Here is a 13169-nt window from a genome sequence, read left to right on the forward strand (position 1 = left end):
ATCCCAGTCCACCCGATCCACTCCGCGGGCGCTGCAGGTGGAAGGCCACAAAGATGATAGTGAGATGGGATTTAGGATAAAGAAAGGACCCTCCCACAAGCCATTGAGATGCAGAAAGTACAGTTGTAAATCTTGAGCTTCAGCAACTTGCCCTTGGCTCCTGCCCTTATAAAATGAGGGAAATGTGTAAGCAAATGATAAAAACTGGTGCAAAATTGTGTAGCTCCACCCTGCCTGCGTCTCTAGTCCAGCCCCCGGTACGGCTCTCGGCCCCCTGTAGACATGAACACCCCACACCAACGGGTTGCTGTCCCTCCCTCTGGCCATGGCTAGCATTCTCCGTTGAGTGTGTATTCCATACTTTACCCCAAAGGTGTCTCTCTTTTGAGATTGCTCCCCATCCCCACTTCTCCCTTGAATGTGTATCTACTTTCCTAAATAAACCTCTGCCTTTGCTTTTGACTGCAACGTACTGAAATTTTTTTTCCATCCAGTATGGCGAAAACCCCGCTGGTCCTGAATTGAGTTCCCCCTTCTCTCTGCGAACTCCTCCAACCCTTCTCTGGAGACATCAGTTCCCCAGCAACAGTAAGAAGGAGCCACAAGTCGGCATGGTGATGCCCCAAAGGCCTTGCAAACCGCATTGCCCGAGGGCCGAAAAGGCTGCATTCCGCGGTGGAACAGAGAATGGCCCTTTCCCTTGTGGGCGCCAACGTTTACAACTTTTGCCTCTCAGGCTCTGTTAGCTCCTTTCCACCAGAGTCAGAAAAACTCCGAAGGCCTCCTCCTCCTGTCCCAAGCCAATCAACTCCAGGCTTGCGCAGTCCTCCACCTAGGACTTAAAACAGGGACCTCTAGAACAAGAGTGTGTATACACTTTAGCTTTACCCTTTACCAAAGTGATTTGGAATCTCAATTGATCCTCTCCATGCCTCAAAGATGAAGCTGTTGTTTTTTCCACTGTACAGATGAGGAAACCGGTACTCAGTCACACAATAGGAGATATTAGCTGTTAAAGAAAAATTATCCAAACAATTGTTAAAGACGGCAAAAGATTCCTTTCTTTAAGAGGGCTCTGCGGTAGGAGAGTGCTCCTGTCTCAAGATCTTGAGTTGCTGGGATTGTAGACATGTGCCACCACGCCCTACTGATCTGAATGCTTTTGCCCCTACCTGCCACCACATACGTACACACACACACACACACACACACACACACACACAGAATTCATCTATCAAGATCCTGACCAACAAGGTGACAGGTCTTTGGGAGGTGATTACATCTTGAAGGTGGAGGCCTCATGAACACACTTAGAGGCCCCAGAGAACTAGTTTATCCCTGGTACCATGAGAAGACACAACAGAGGTCACCCCCTTGAATCAGGACCTATGAACCAGGAAACAGGCCTTCATCTGACACTAAAATTGCCGTCCCCTCAATCTGGGACTTCCCAACCTTCAAAACTGTGAGGACTTATTTTCTGTTGTTTACAAGCTACCCAGTTGATAGTATTTTGCTATAGCACCCAATGGACTAAGAAAAGTATATACTTGTATGTCTGATTTTCAGCTGGGCTCTACCACTAAGGTACATCCATAGCCCTTTTTTATTTTTGAGATAGGGTCTTGCTAAATTGCTGAGGCTGGCCTCAAGCTTTTGATCCTCCTGCCTCAGCCTCCTGGTGTCCTTGCTAATCATTTCTTCTTTTTTCTTTCTTTTTTTTAGTTGTAGTGGATACAATGCCTTTACTTTATTTATTTACATTTGTATGGTGCTGAGGATTGAACCCAGTGTCTCTACAGCTGAGCCACAATCCCAGCCCCCTAATCATTTCTTTTTATTGGCAAGTAGAATTCAGTTACGTGCAGACAGCACAGTTTGTTTACCTATTCACCCCACTGATGATTTGGTTGTGTCCAGTTTTGGTCTATTGCAAATAAAGAATATGTGTTGTGTAGACCTATGTTTTCATTTATCCTGGGCAAGTAAGATAGGAGTGGGTGTACTAGGTTGTATGGTAAGTCCTCTTTAGCTTTTTAAGAGAAGACTGACAAACTCTTCCAAAATGTTCGTGCCATTTTGTGCTCTTCCGGGCAATCTTCCAGTTGCTCCAAATCCTTACCAACACTTTGTCAGTCTTTTTCATTTTAGCCATTCAAGTGGTTGTGGTTGTATCTCATTGTAGTTTAAAGTTGCATCTCCAGATGACGGATGGGGTTGACTTCGTTTTTGTGCTCATTTGCCATTTGTACTTCTTCTGTTGTGAAGAATGGGTTCAAATGTCTTGCCCCCCTTTAAAACTTTGGTTTGTCTTGTTCAATTATGAGTTCTTTATATATTTAGGATATGTTATGGTTCAGATCTGAGGTGTCCCCCCAAAACCCTTGTATTAATGCCCGAATGTTCAGAGGTGAAGTGATGATTGGATTGTGAGAGCTGTAACCTGCGCAGTCCATCCTAGCCTGAGCAGACTGACTTGGTGGCAACTGTAGGCTGGAGGAGGTGGGTCACAGGGGGTGTCCCTGGAAGGGTACTTCTTCCCTGTGGTCCATTCCCCCCTTTCTCTCTCTGTCTGCTTCTTGACCCTGCCATGAGCTTTGCAGCTTCCCCCATGATGTTGCCCAGGCCAGTGGAGTGGGCTGTCTGTGGACTGAGACCCCTGAAATGCTGAACCCCAAAGAAACTTTTCCTCCTCTAAATTGTTCTTATTGGGCATGTTGGTCACCGTGATGCAAAAGCTCATGAAAACAGGGTCCATGTCCTCTGACAGATGTATACACTGCAAACATGTTCTCCATTTTGTGGTTGCTTTTCATTGTCTTAATTATTTTGAAGAGCAGAAGGAGAGATGGGGCAGTCTGATTGCACTTCCCACTTTCTACACGGTCCTTCTCTCCCTTCCTGGACCTAATTCTCTAGGATTTCCACTTGAAGTGGAAATATATGAAGAACTTGTATAAATCAATAGGAAAAAGACAAAAAACAAAAAGCCAAACAAAATACTATCATACTAGAAAGTCAGCTAATGAAGTGAACAGGCAAATTAGAGAAGCAGAAACCCAATGGTCAGTAAACGGATGACAGTCAAGCTCATTAGCGATTAGGAAACGCGCGTCAAAGCAAGTTCCATCTCACACACACCATCTGACCGAAAAAATCCAAAAGGATGAAGAGCACCGGGATCCAGGCACTTGTAAGATTGGTAGGAATGGAGATGGAAACAAACATTTTGGAGAGGAATTTGGCAATACCTTGTAATGTTGACAGCTCTCTGGTTCTAGATGTGTGTCTGTGTTAGTCATCCTGTGACCAAAATACCCGCGACAACAGCTTAGAGCAGGAGAGATTCACTTTGGCTCATAGTTTCAGAGGTTTCAGTCCATGCTGAGCTGGCTCCGTTGCTCAAGCCTAGAGAGTGGGAAGAGAGAGACAGAAAAGAGAAAGTACGGAAAGGGCCAGAGAGAAACCCAGCCCTTCCAGGGCAGTGTGCCCAGTGCCATGGTGTTTGGCTTGAATTTTAATTTAGTTAAATTTCTAAAGCTTTATTTAAAAAGCTTCCATAGCTTTTTATCTAAAAGGATTCCATAGCTTCTATTTTTTTTTTTACTTTTTCCTTTCCTTTAGATATCTTTCCCATTACATAATAATTTTTAAAAATTCTGTTTTCTTGTAACACATTTATAGTGTCATTTAAATTTGTTGAATCTTGGATCCATTTGGCATTTCTTTTGTTGCTGGAAGGTCTATTCTATTTCTTTTTCTTTTTGGTACCAGAGGACTGAACTCAGGAGAGCTTAACTACTGAGCCACATCCCCAGCCCTTTTTATTTTTTGTTTTGAAACAGGATCTCACTAAGGTGCTCAGGGCCTTGCTAAGTTGCTGAGGCTGGCTTTGAACTTGCAGCCCTCCTGCCTCAGCCTCCTGAGCCACTGGGATTATGGGCAGGTGCCACCATGCCCAGCAAATTTAAATCTATTTCTGGGCTCTGATTTTCTTCCATTGATCTCTTTCCATTGCTTTATCTGGTGGTCATCGGCCAATATCATTGGCTTAATTTCTGCAGCCTTGCAAACCCTAACCTGTCATATTTTTAATAGCTGGCAGTACTAATGTCCCTCTCAATACTCTCCCCCACCCCCCTGAGAATATCCTGGTTATAGCCTACACATTTAAATCTAAGTTTCCCTGAATGCTTGAGTATCAATACCCCAGTTCCAGTATTCATTCCCTCCCGCTGCCCTCTCGCGGAGCATTTGACTTTTTATCGAGAGGACCCTACATTGATATATTAAAGTCACTTGCTTCAAAACACAGCACTCATTTCCCAGGTCCTGTCTTGATATCAAAAACCTCAGGATACGAGCAGTTCCTGTTCCACCAGGGGGATCCGCAATTGTGGCAGAATAAAGTGTGGCACAGAATGTAAGAGCTAGTATGTAAAAATAGTGTGATAAATAGCAGTGACTGACCCCTCAGGCGCTTGAGTCCGTCATCCCAGCTCCTATCACAGCCTCTATGAGGCAGGCGCTGCTAGATCAGAGAGATTAAGTCACTCTCACCTGGCTAACTGTCGGTGGAGCTGGAACTAGAAGCCAGTTCTAGATTCTGCACTCTCCACCCTGAAGCTGAGCTGGGCTGCTACCTGAGGGAGAACTGCTCCTGGAGACAGAGGAGAGGGAAAAAAAAAACAACCATGTTTGCAGAATCACTTGCTGCCACCAACCAAGGGCCAGTGATTCTTCAGAGTCCTGGGTCCCTGGTAAAGGAGACGCAGAATGAGGAGGTGAGGTGTCCGCACCCCAGGGGGTGCCAGGCTTTCATCAGGGGCAGGACCCTGAGCTTCCAGTAGGGGGAGGATCCTTGCTGCCGCGGTGGCCTTCACCCTGAGGTCGGGGGTCAAGGTGGAGGTGCTCTAGGTTTCTGAGAATCTCCATCCCAAGCATATCCACGTGCCCTTTCAGGAGGCGCTGCAGGGTGAGCCCCAGGTTCTCCTGGCCCCCAGGAACCACTACTTACTGAAGGGTCACCTGGTTCTGGCACCCAATAATTTCCCCAAACTTGGGTGCTTCCTTCTCTCAGAGCTCACTGCTGGGAGAGCCAGAAGAAAGGTGATAGATACTCGGGGGTGCTCAGGATCCCATTTTATCTCAGGGCTTTTCTACCTTCTTTTTCAGAGATTCTGGGCTGGTGCATGAAGCTTCCCCTGGAAACATTTCAGAGTGGAGAAATTACAGTGGTCACAGCTGAAAGCAGTGAGAGAGGCTCTGCTGGCCTCTGTTGGGTAGAGATCTGGGGCAAACATCTCTAATACACAGGACAGCCCTCCTGGGCCTCCCCAAACCAAAGCATTATCCAGCCCAAACTGTCAATGGTGCCAAGGTTAGAAAACTCTGACCTTGAGGATCTCAGCACCAGGACACTTGGGAGCTGGTTTACAATGCAGTCTGAGGGCTGGGGATGTGGCTCAGTGGCAGAGTATTTGCCTGGCATGCACGAGGCTCTGGGTTCGATCCCCCAAATGCAGCCTGCATCCCACCAGTTAGACCCTAATTTGGTGGGGGTGGCGTGGGGATGGGACCAGGGACCTGCATCTTCAAGCATTTAGGTCATCCTGCACTCTGAGAAATACCACTGCAGACTGATCTGCAGCATGACTCCACAGTTGGCCCCGGACCTGTGTGGGCCTGCCTGCAAAAGAACCACACAGAACTCTGTCTCAGTGTGCAAGTTTGCTCCATGCTGGGAGCTTCTGCCACAACAGACCTGGCCTTGGTCCCAGCATACCATGGGTTGTTTTGCTTTGGATGATTCTATTATTATTATTATTATTTAAAATATTTATTTTTTACTTGTAGTTGAATAAAATATCTTTATTTTATTCACTTATTTTTATGTGGTGCTGAGGATTCAACCCAGGGCCTCACACATGCTAGGCCAGCACTCTACCCAGGAGCCAAAACTCCAGCCCCTGGGATTCTATTATTATTATTATTATTAATTTTTAAATTAACAAATAAAAATTATCATGTACAGGGGGATGTTTTAACATATATGTATACATTGTGGAATGGCTAAATCAAGCCATATTATTTAGAGGTGACAACATTAGAAATCTGCTCTCAGCAACTTTCTACTCAACATGTGAGATCTCTTGAATGTATTTGTTTTGTCTTGCTGAAATCTCATATTCTTTGGTCACCATACCCCCACTGAGTGATTCTTATTGAGACTTGTTAACTGGAGTGTGGTCTGAATCCCCACAGGACTTTTCTGCTATTTAAGTCCAGCAAAACTGTGGTGGCTGCCAACTGATTTTGTTCCTGGAAACCCCTGGGTTTATAAATAGATGGTCACTTCCAGAACACAGAAGAGGAGAAAATCAGGGGGACCCACCCCCACGTGGTTTCACATCCAGCTCCACACATTTCCAGAATTATCAATGATCCTGTTTCTGTGAAATGACCGTTTTTGTAAAAAGCAACCAAAACCCCTGGAGGGCTGTGCTCAAGGGGTTGTTTTGCTTTGGATGATTCTATTATTATTATTTTTAAAATATTTATTTTTTACTTGTAGTTGGACACAATATCTTTATTTTATTCATTTATTTTTATGTGGTGCTGAGGATTGAACCCAGGGTCTCACACATGCTAGGCCAGTACCTGCCTCTCCTTAGTGGGTACGTGGGCAGATGGGTGTCCCTGTCATTGATTGGGATGTGCCAAATTTCTTAGCAATGCTGAGACAGAAAGAAAAAAAAAGCCACAGGAGACTGTTGAGGGGGACTGGGTCTGGAACCAGAGAAGTATAAGATTTTGGGATACCTCTGCTCTTTCCCCTTGGCTTCTCTAAGCAGTGTGTGGCCCTGAGGACCTCTTGGATAAATGTTAGCCATTGATATTATCATTTATTTATTTATTGGGTACCAGGGATTGAACTCAGGGGCACTGGGCCACTGAGCCACAACCCCAGCCCTATTTCATATTTTATTTAGAGACAGGGTCGGTCTCACTGAGTTGCTCAGCATCTTGCTTTTGCTGAAGCTGGTTTTGTAAAAACTTTTTTGAACTTGAGATCCTCCTGCCTCAGCCTCCTGAGTCGCTGGGATTATAGGTGTGCACCAGCGTGCCTGGCCAGCCATTGTTAAACATCTTTGAAAGATGGAAGATTGGGCTGGGGATGTGGCTCAAGCGGTAGCGCGCTCGCCTGGCATGCGTGCGGCCCAGGTTCGATCCTCAGCATCACATACAAAGATGTTGTGTTCTGCCGCAGTCCGGCTGCAGCAAAATAACCGGGGGGTGACTAACAACTTGTGTAGATTGATACAGCAGGAGTGGAAGCCGTTTATTGCAGGACAGGAGCAGTATTTATACATTCCACACAGCTTATCTAATTAGCATAAACTAGATACATCAGTCAACCAATAAGGAATCTCCACACTTAATGGCTCGCTGGCGTTACTTCACAAACCACTCCCTCTGGCATTTTGCCAGGCGCCATCCAGACTTGTTTACAGACTCTAACATTTCTCTAGAAAAATGCCAGGTGCCATCCTGACTTGTTTACAGACTCTAACAATTCCCCCTTTTGTTTAATTTAAATGACGACCATAGTGGTTTTTACATAAACACCACAAATAATCTGCTACGAGCAGAAGGGGAGGATACAAAATGTCACAATACCAAGCCAATTGATGGCTCCATGCAAGAAGCCTTTGGAAAAATTATACCAGCAATGACACCATTTGCAAAGATACCAAGTTACAATTTGTTGTAGTTACAGTTTGTTGTCTCAGTCCAGGTAAAGCAGTGTCTCAATAGATTAACTCACAGTCCAGGTAAATCACAGTCCAGGTAAGTTATGCAGGCAGCTAGCTTAAATCACAGTCCAGGTAAGTTCTGCAGGCAGCTAGCTTAAATCACAGTCCAGGTAAGTTCTGCAGGCAGCTAGCCTAAGCTGTAGCAGCAGAAACAGCAACAACTCCCAAGTCTCGTCCGTTTCTCAGCCGAAGTTTTGTCCGGTTCTCAGCAACACTGGAAATTCTTCCACCTTCGTCTTCACTGACACTGGGACGAAGGCAGGAACTCCGGATGGCTAAAGAAAATCCTGTAGTATTCCAGCAGGCACTAAGAAAACAACCTTCTGAACAATTTAGTACATTATCTCAAGGTTTTTTACATTTGAAATAAGCCTTAATAGTGCTTATTACTCATTAGCTTCCAGGTGTGGGAGAACCATTGTAGTTACTAGCCTTGGAAATGACCAAACATCAGGGACGCCAGTAGCGTCTTTTGCTGGCTGTAGCGTCCTGGGCAGCCCCAGATGGCCCTGGGGAGAGTCCCAGACTCAAACTGCCACTGGGCACAGGGAGCAAGAGCCTGCGAGACTGTGCCTCCAGGTCAGGTCTAGATTTGGGCTCCCGGCAGTGGAAGAGCCAGCTCCCCGGCCAGGAGGCGGGGAAGGGCCAGTCGCCGCCGCCTCTTGGAAAATCCTTGCTGCGCTGTGACTGGCTTGCACACTCGGCAGCCGCCTCTCTGCTTCACGCACCCTCCGGTAACGAAAAGTATTTAGTAGTAGCCTTTTGCTGCAACTTTTTTCCTGATAATCCTTCTTCTTTTGAACTTTCTTTTTCTTTCTGACTAGAGTTCCTGGGCTCTTATCAACACATGCCCTAACTATTCTTGGTTCCACTGGGGTGCCTCCTTTCCTTAGTAATTTACTTCTCACCCCTTCCATATTTTCGTCACAAAGACAATACAACATTTCAAAACAAAACAAGACACAAACATACTGTATCAATCTTTTCCATTTTTTCAAAATGGCCATTTTTCCTCTCACCCTATCTGCCTAGGGACGAGCAGATTGCTCCCGTCCTATCTATGGACGGGCAGCTTTTTTTCGTCACTTACCCTCAAGTGTCCCGGGGCTCCCCGTACGGGCCACCATCTGCCGCAGCCCGGCTGGCTGGGCAAAATAACCGGGAGGTGACGAACAACTTGTGTACGTTGATACAGCAGGAATAGGAGCCATTTATTACAGGACAGGAGCAGTATTTATACATTCCACACAGCTTATCTAATTAGCATAAACTAGATACAGCAGTCAACCAATAAGGAATCTCCACACTTAATGGCTCGATGGCATTACTTCACAAACCACTCCCTCTGGCATTTTGCCAGGCGCCATCCAGACTTGTTTACAGACTCTAACAGTGTTTGCTGAAAACTGAAAAATAAATATTAATGAAACTCTCTCTCTCTCTCTCTCTTTAAAAAAAAAAAAAAGATGGAAGATGTTTCATGCAGGGTGTGGTACTCCCTGGAGAATTATTGCTGCCCTCAGCCCAAGGCAGCACTCTAAGACCACCACCTCTAACAGCCTGATACACCCCAGAGGGGCCTGAACTGGACTCACTGCTCTGGAGGTTTCACTCGCACGCAGGCACTGCCCTCTGCTGGCCACAGGCAAAGCGTGCAGCTTTGCTTAATCTTTGCAGCCTTACTTTCCTCAGTGGTCCCCAAGGCTGCTTCCCACTCTGCTTCTGGGTGTGGCTCAAGGGTACCCTGCACTCTTATCACTGCCCATTTGGAGAGATCTTTCCTTCAGGTAGGTTCCCTGAGTATCTGTGACAGGTTGACGTTTACTGGTGCCTCTCCCATGTGGGCGAGGGCCTTGCTCAAATCTAGAATAAAAAGACACCTTGGTACATGATGTCCAAAGGCAGGGCAGCCTGGCCTCTTGCAGCCCAAAGCCACATCCCTGGGTCCACCAAGTCCCTGATGTCAGTTCCTTCTGAAAGCTCAAGGCTGCCAAAGAATTCACTGTTCGTTCCAGCCAACCCTTGCTCTAGGCCTCCGACCAACAAGGCACGAATCCAGAGCACGGAAACCTTGTGCAGGAAACAACCGTTTTGACACCCCCACCCTCCCACCCCAACCAAGGGCCATGAGGGCCCTGAGGCATCCCAGACCTGAGGTTCTAGCCGTGGGCCCGCAGCAGGCTGGGGCCGACTGAGTGACAGCGGCTACGGTGGCAGGAGCTGCAGTGGTGCCCAGGCCCAAGGCTGACCCCCAGGTCCCTTCCTTGTATAGCTCCCTCTGACAGTTCTAGGCCCAGCTTTAAGAGGGTCCGCAGCCACGTCACTCCCGCTGTCACTTGTGTTTTATCCCCTTATCTGCCCACTCACTCCCAGCTCACTTCACCTGTCACCAAAGCTGCCAGCTGGCTTTGACTTCTTGGCTGTGGGGGGCGATGGGGGCATGTGACACTCAGGACCACCCCTTCCTCTTTGAATCCTCTTTCTCTGGATTCTTTGGCGTCCTACTCAGCTGGCTCCAGACCTCTCCCAGCATCCCCATGGGCCCACCCCATAAACTCTGGCATTCCTGGAGGTCCCATTCTGGGCTTTTGAGGCCCCCTGGGACCCTCCCATCCCTTGGTGACCATGAGGTACTTTAAGCCCAGGACTCCAATCCAGCATCTCCTGGCACGTGTCCTGACCTTGCAGCCCATCGCCAACCACTGACTGGATGTTTCAACTCAGCAGGTGACAAAGGAAGACCTCAGCTCATCACACCCCCTCTCCAGCCTGCTCCTGCTCGGTGCTCACCTCCAAGCTGTCCCAGCTGGCTTGGGACTTGGCATCCTGTCATCAGGGGTCACAGTGCATGCAGGTCAGACACTGCCTCCTCCCTCACCCGCAGCCAGCAAGCTGTGTCCACCTCCCACCCACTCTTCTGTCCTTGCCACCTGCACATGGCCCTTGTCATCAGATGTTCCGTCTCCTATCTACTGTGCATCCTGAAGAGAGAATTCTGGAAATCAGGTTGGGTCATGCCACCTCCCTGCTTTAAACCCTCTGGATCCCAGCTGCCCCTAGGATCAATCTAAGCCACAGGCCTCAGAAGTTGGCTCCGCCTCATGTCACCCCAGTTCCTCCTACTCCCTCAGGACTTCTTTCAGCACATCCCCAAAGCTATAAGCCCTGGTCGGGAAGTACTCAGTCCTCTCTGTTCCTCACCCATGCAGAAAGCTGGGCAGGTGATTCCAGTCCTTGGATACTTAGGGATGAAGCAGGTCACACTGCACAAACACTGGGGATCTGCTTTATTGCACAGCTCTGGTCGGGTCGTCTGGGCCACAGGGGAGTAGCGAGTCAAGTTCCACTCCACCAGCCAAGGCACTCCTCATCCCCCCGGGCCTGTGAGCAGGGGCCCGCTTTCCTCCAGGTGTCAGAAATGTGGTTCTCAGTGTCCATGTTCCAAAAAGTGCAGTTCCAAAGGCAGCAGTAGCTAGGCCCCTTTACATTTCCCCAGATCCACCCGCCAAAGAAAGGGAAATCAGGTGGGCAGGACGTGGCAGCCAGCAAACTTGGCAGAGGCTGGGGTTGAACCACCAAACGGTAATCTTACATCACAATTCTTTATTAGACAAGAATCAGGTTTTCAATACAAGTCATGCTTACCATGCTCCGTTTCACAGGGAGGCTGTAGGGGTTAGGGGAGGAAGGGATTTTGAGGGGTTGTACATGGGAGGCCCCAACTTGAAATGATTGGCAAACCCAGCACCAGGGACTCATATTCTCCTGCCACTACAAAAGAAGAAACGCCAAATAAATAGTCAATAAATAAGTGAGGCTGGCCAGGTATGGTGGTGTATACCTGTGGCTCAGGAGGCTGAGGTCAACCTCAGCAACTTAGCAAGGCCCTAAGCAATTTAGTGAGAACCTGTCTCAAAATGATAAATAGGGTCGGTGATGTGGCTCAGTGGTTAAGTGCTCCTGGGGTTTAATCTCCGTACGAAAAACAAAAACGACAAAAAATAAAACAAAACAAAAAGCCCAGGCAAGGTGAGTGAGCTTTGTCCTGACTAGCTCTGGAAGTTCGGGCAGAGTGTGATGTCCCCATGCTCTCTCCTGAGGAGCGAGGGCACTGGCTGGAGGGTCCCCAGGTCCCTCCTGGTCTGACCCATATTATCTGCATGTCTGTCTCTCACTGTCCCCAGTACAGAGCCCGGAGCACTTGGCGGGCAGAGGCTGGCAAGAGTCAGGGAGGCCCAGTACCCAGACTCTTCACTTTTGCCTGCAAACTTCCCAGGGATAGCTAAAAACAGGATTAAAGACTTGGAGTCTCTGACTCCATTTTTCTCCAGTCTCCTCTGCTCAGAGTGACCCTGGATTCCAGGAACAACAGGTCTGATTGATAAACATCTCGTGCTCAGTCCAAGATGCCTCGCAAGCAACAGCAACCTCCTATCAAGGTCACCAGCTTTGGTAGCTCTGCAAAGCCTCCAGCTATGCAAACCCCCAATCCTTGTTTTCTACACAACCTCAAAGTCATTGTCAGCTCTTAGACACAGGGCTAAGGACATGTGTCCCTGTTCTTTCTGGTGTAGCCGCCCATTCATGCTTGTGGCCATGACCTTTGCTGTTTGGTTTTGGGGTCCCCAGTCAGGCCTTCACTTGTCTCTCTTTGTTCCAACTCTAGGTCACCTGGACGCTGCAGTGAGCCTGGGGAGGCCCCAGTAGGGCAGGAAGGCAGAGTAGAACATTCTGAGGAGACAGAGCCTCCTGAGAAAGCCATCAAGTGATTTCACAGCCACAAAGGATCCTGGCCATATGGGTGTCAAATCTGACCCAAAGTATAATTCCAAAAATTTCACATCTTGATGTGTCAGAAAATTAAAGAATGATTCCGAATTTCCCACCAGAGCTGGGAAAGGCCTTGGCCTAACCCAACAGGGACCTCCACTTCCCAGCAGGCAGGGACACAGCTGATAACCCAGCCCGACTCCACCCCAGGCTCCAGTCTCCAGGTCTGGATGCCCCTCCCTCTCAGGGATGCCACCATCCTCAGCCTGGATGGAGTCCTGGCTTTAGCCCCACTCGTAAGGGACAGATCCCACTAGTACCAGCTTCTCAGCTGGGATCCACTTGGGAGGGGAGAAAACCCCAGGGCAGTGGGAGTTTCAGGGCAGGATGCCCCTGCTCAGCCTCCCCAGGCCCCAACAGGCTGGGAAGATGCGGCATCCTAGACCTGGGGGGCCTGGGAGGTATGGGCCCAAGGTGCTGGCAGGAGGGAGTGCAGAGGGACCAGGACAGTTGTCGGGGAGGATAGGGTTGAATTGTCTCCAGGGACATCCAGTCAGGGTCATCCAGAGAGCTGGGGCACCT

General features: G+C 48.3%; 1 protein-coding gene across 6 annotated transcripts in view; it reads right to left on the reverse strand.

Annotated features, from left to right (window-relative positions):
* Positions 1-11405: 11405 nt before the first annotated feature.
* Positions 11406-13169, reverse strand: part of Znf862 (zinc finger protein 862) — a 41183-nt gene continuing 39419 nt past the window's right edge. For all 6 annotated transcript variants that reach the window (XM_027943345.2, XM_071611025.1, XM_071611054.1 and 3 more), the window contains one exon: positions 11406-13167. The gene's annotated coding sequence lies outside the window, so the exon portion shown is untranslated. The remainder of the gene's footprint in view (positions 13168-13169) is intronic.

This window comes from Marmota flaviventris, chromosome 1, assembly GCF_047511675.1.
Source record: "Marmota flaviventris isolate mMarFla1 chromosome 1, mMarFla1.hap1, whole genome shotgun sequence".
NCBI lineage: Eukaryota > Metazoa > Chordata > Mammalia > Rodentia > Sciuridae > Marmota > Marmota flaviventris.